Genomic DNA, 5396 nt, shown 5'->3' with positions numbered 1-5396 from the left:
TCTTGTATTGGTTTTTTTCTGTTATTATCCTTTGAAGGGCTGGATTCGTGGAGAGATAATGCGTGAATTTGGTTTTGTCGTGGAATACTTTGGTTTCTCCCTCTATGATAATTGAGAGTTTGGCTGGGTATAGTAGCCTGGGCTGCAGTTTGTGTTCTCTTAGTGTCTGTATAACATCTGTCCAGGCTCTTCTGGCTTTCATAGTCTCTGGTGAAAAATCTGGTGTAATTCTGATAGGCTTGCCTTTATATGTTACTTGACCTTTTTCCCTTACTGCTTTTAGTATTCTATCTTTATTTAGTGCATTTGATGTTCTGATTATTATGTGTCGGGAGGAATTTCTTTTCTGGTCCAGTCTATTTGGAGTTCTGTAGGCTTCTTGTATGTTCATATGCATCTCATTCTTTAGATTTGGGAAGTTTTCTTCAATAATTTTGTTGAAGATGTTTGCTGGACCTTTGAGTTGAAAATCTTCATTCTCATCCACTCCTATTATCCGTACGTTTGGTCTTCTTATTGTGTCCTGGATTTCCTGGATATTTTGAGTTAGGATCTTTTTGCATTTTCCATTTTCTTTGATTGTTGTGCCGATGTTCTCTATGGAATCTTCTGCACCTGAGATTCTCTCTTCCATCTCTTGTATTCTGTTGCTGATGCTCAAATCTATGGTTCCAGATTTCTTTCCTAGGGTTTCTATCTCTAGTGTTGCCTCGCTTTGAGTTTTCTTTATTGTGTCTACTTCCCTTTTTAGGTCTAGTATGGTTTTGTTCATTTCCATCACCTGTTTGTATGTTTTTTCCTCTTTTTCTGTAAGGACTTCTACCTGTTTGATTGTGTTTTCCTGTTTTTCTTTAAGGACTTGTAACTCTTTAGCAGTGTTCTCCTGTATTTCTTTAAGTGATTTATTAAAGTCCTTCTTGATGTCCTCTACCATCATCATGAGATATGCTTTTAAATCTAGGTCTAGGTTCTCAGGTGTGTTGGGGTTCCCTGGACTGGGCGAAGTGGGTGTGCTGGGTTCTGGTGATGGTGAGTGGTCTTGGTTCCTGTTAGTAAGATTCCTCCGTTTACCTTTCGCCATCTGGTAATCTCTGGAGTTAGTAGTTATAGTTGACTCTGTTTAGAGATTGTTCTTCTGGTGATTCTGTTACCGTCTATCAGCAGACCTGGGAGACAGATTCTCTCCTCTGAGTTTCAGTGCTCAGAGCACTCTCTGCTGGCAAGCTCTCTTACAGGGAAGGTGCGCAGATATCTTGTATTTGGACCTCCTCCTGGCCGAAGAAGAAGGCCCAAAACAGGACCTTTCTCAGACACTGTGTTGCTTTGGCAGTTCCCAGGTGGTACAGACTCTCACCTAAGCAGACTAAATTCCTAAGTTCCTTGGAGTCCCGGGACCAAGATGGCGACCGCTGCTGCTGTGGCTTAGGCCGCCTCCCCTGCCGGGTGGGCACCTGTTCTCCGGTCCGGAAGGTGGCCGGCTGTCCCCGGCCCACACAGGGTGCTGCCTCAGCCCCTCTGTGCTTCCGCCTGTTCCAGAAGCTGTCAGGTTCTCTGGCGCACCCTCTCACCTGTTCAGACTAATTCCCTAAGTTCGGCGGGTCCCGGACCAAGATGGCGACCGCTGCTGCTGTGGCTTAGGTCGCCTCCCCAGCCGGGCGGGCACCTGTCCTCCGGTCCGGAAGGTGGCCGGCTGTCCCAGGCCCACACAGGGTGCTGCCTCAGCGCCTCTGTGCTTCTGCCTGTTCCAGAAGCTGTCAGGTTCTCTGGCGCACCCTCTCACCTGTTCAGACTAATTTCCTAAGTTCGGCGGGTCCCGGACCAAGATGGCGACCGCTGCTGCTGTGGCTTAGGCCGCCTCCCCAGCCTGGTGGGCACCTGTCCTCTGGTCCGGAAGGTGGCCGGCTGTCCCCGGCCCACACAGGGTGCTGCCTCAGCGCCTCTGTGCTTCTGCCTGTTCCAGAAGCTGTCAGGTTCTCTGGCGCACCCTCTCACCTGTTCAGACTAATTTCCTAAGTTCGGCGGGTCCCGGACCAAGATCTCCCCTGCTTTTTAAAAGGGCCAGTCATTCTTCTGCTTTGTTATTGAGCTGGAGATCTACATATATTCTCAAGATTTATAAAATCACACTACAGTAAATATTCTTCCTTTATGCAACTACTCATTTTTTGTGTAGTGTACTTTAAGGAACAAATTTTTAATTTTTATGTCAAATTTTCCAATTTTTTTTTTGTTGTCTGTGCTTTTGACATCACATCCAAGATTACAGCCAAGTTCAGTCATCCCCTGTTAGCTCTTATTTTCACATTTGAGTTAAGTTTTGTAAATGTTACCAGGTGAGCATCCCACTTCACGTTTGTGTAGTGCTTACTTTTGCCATAGCCGTTATAGCCGTTACTGCTTTGTTTGGGCTACTCTACTGCATGGAAGGCATCTTCTATTCATGCTGTATAGGAAATTAAACATAAGCAGAGTGGGTTGGTCTTATTGAGCCAAAGAGCAGAGGTCAGAGTTCAGATGGTAAAAGTGACTAGGACATACAGGGGAGAGTATCAGAAAAAGCGTCACTTCTCAGAGAAAAATGCCAAGGAAGACTTCTCTGCTCATGGAGGTTATGACATTCATGTCAAGGAAAAACTAGCAAAGAGAATATTTGCACAGGACAAGGAATAGCTTGATCTCCCCACAGCCTGCATTAGTAGATCCTTTATAGTCAAATCCTCAGAACTCACTCAAAAATTAAGCTATAAAACCCTACAACTTATTGGTTAGTGCTCTGTTGTTTAAACAGCTTCCTGTTCTTTTTTTTTTAAAAGATTTTATTTATTTATTTTATATATAACAAGACACATCAGAAGAGGACATCAGATCCCATTACAGATGTTTGTGAGCCACCATGTGGTTGCTGGGAATTGAACTCAGGACACCTGGAAGAGCAGTCAGTGCACTTAACTGCTGAGCCACCTCTCCAGCTCTGGCTTCCTGTTCTTAACCTCAACTCTCTGTAACCTCGACACAGCTGCTCTTCTCTAAATTTCTATGAAATTAACCTTTTAAAACTACCTTTTAAAGTGAATTTTTATGTCTTTGTCATAAAGAAATGATGGACTTTAAGGTAATGAATATAATAATTACATTGTTAGAATCATGAAACAATTATACGTTTAACAAAACATCATACTATAGTCCCATTAATATGTAAAAAGCTATTCTTACCTCTTCCTAACAAAATTTAAAAATAAAAATAAATAAATTGAATCTAGTAACTTATACGTTCTTTATCTCTGTCTTGAGGAGGAAAGGCAAAACTGTGCATATTCTATCTCATGAAGGATGTTATCACTATCCAAACTTATTAGGTTTTAGATGGGGCAGAGTTCTCTCCATTAAGTATCTAGAAGGGTCTTGAGGAATCAAGAGTTTATTAGAAAAACTATTAATGCTACAGACAGAAGTCAGAGGTAAGACCATGGAGAGGGCTTTGAGGAAGCTCAGGACCCGTCACCAGAGACAGACACTATGGTGGGTAGATGCGGAGGCTGTTCTTCCAGCTCTCTGTTGATAGGAGATTTCACAAAGAGATTGCAGCTCTCTGGTTCCTGGGCTGAAAGGTGATAGGGAGCAAGAGATGTAAACTAACTTCCCTCGTGAGAAATCCAGGCATGATTGCCGGTAATGTCAAAATAGGGGACCTTGATATATAGAGTATCTGTGGAAGGGGGGCTGGGGCACAGCTGGATTCTAACATCACATTCTTACAAACACGAGTCATGGGAGGTTCATTAAAAGACTCCTGGAAATAAAAGCATTTTTTAATGACTTGTTTTAAAAAAAGAACATTTCCAAATACCTTGGAGGTAAGCAGTTTCCATCAGTGTCAATGTCATTCTTCCTCAATTTTTCTACCACCAAATACGAGTATCTATTGTTTCTACATGTGGGGCTGCCATGTTGGATAGAAAACATGGACAGGAGTAAGTCTCTGGTTCCTGTGCCTTTCTCCATACATGAATAGAAAACATCCTCTAACTGCTAATACTGTGTATGTCCAGTTAAGTGGCCTACAGGGTTAGTCACTTGAGATTACAGTAGAAAGATAAAAAACTGTCAGTTCGGTGACATGCATACACACACACACACACACACACACACACACACACACACAGACATACACACAGAGAAATACACACAGGTGCACAAGCATGCATGCACAAACACAAAGTCAATCATTTCTGAATCTTTATATGCCGAGAAGGATTTTATGTTATAACTAAAGTTCTTATTCAGTTGGCTTTAATCAAATGAGAGATTATCCAGAATGAGCCATTTGACCCCCTGAGAGGGGCCAAAAACCTTTTCTGTATAGACACCATAGTGTGGCTATACCTGCAATTGTTCTCTGTAAACCCTGCTCTCTCCCTTCCTGACTGCCTACACTTACAGAGAGCATGTCTCAGCTTGTGGCTGAGAGCAGCTGCCTCCTTGTGGTCTTTTGTAGGTTTCTGTTCAGTTGTATTAATAAGCCAGTTCCTCGTATGAAATCATAAGGCACACATCACTATCCCTAGTGATTCTTCTTTTTAAACCCTTACTGACACAGGCTATTTTCTCTCTGCAATTCCACTGTGTGTGCAAGGGTCTACCGCTTACCCTTCGTCTGTAAATACTCAAAGACTCATGTTCAATGCCACATGGCATATGTCCTCATTACCTTTGCCTATACCACTATGATCACAAACCAACCAATGATCAAAGAGGAATGCTGGTGCTGAGGTGTGGCTTTGAACATTTAGCAGCTGGAGAAAGCACCTGAGTCAGGTTTCTACATAAGGTAAATCCTCTTGGAGTTGTATTCTGAATGTGCTTAGAATCTTCGATTTTGATCCCAGTTCCTGTCAGAAAGGTGTAAGGATAGCAAATGCCTTCCTAATAATTTCAACTTTGTAATCTGTGGCGACTGAGGAACACTCACTTGTTTCTCATACTTGGTCATCACTGTCTAATTCCAAACATGCTTATTAGATAACATAGAGGTTTTCATCTAAAAAGGAGAAAAAGTAGACAGAATGGTATTTCCTTTGGAATTTTTTGAAACAGTTAAATGTCTAAATGTTGACATCTCCTACATATAGTGATAAACACTTAATCTACAGTAAGACCAAATTTATCACCTATGCATCATGTTTCTTGGGACTTTTGGAAATACATTTCCAAATGGTAAGGTTATTGAATATTACTATGAGGTTCAGGTAAAAAATACTTGACAAACATAAAATCTAGGAGCTTTTGATGACATTCTTTTCTAAGTGCTTTTCAAAGAAAAATGTCAGAAATTGTAAATATATAAAACACAGTACATGACATGTTACTAGCACATAATGGAACACACAACAGGAACA

Source organism: Mus musculus, chromosome 17 (assembly GCF_000001635.26).
Source record: "Mus musculus strain C57BL/6J chromosome 17, GRCm38.p6 C57BL/6J".
Classification (NCBI taxonomy): Eukaryota; Metazoa; Chordata; class Mammalia; order Rodentia; family Muridae; genus Mus; species Mus musculus.
Note: the sequence above shows the minus strand (reverse complement) of the source record.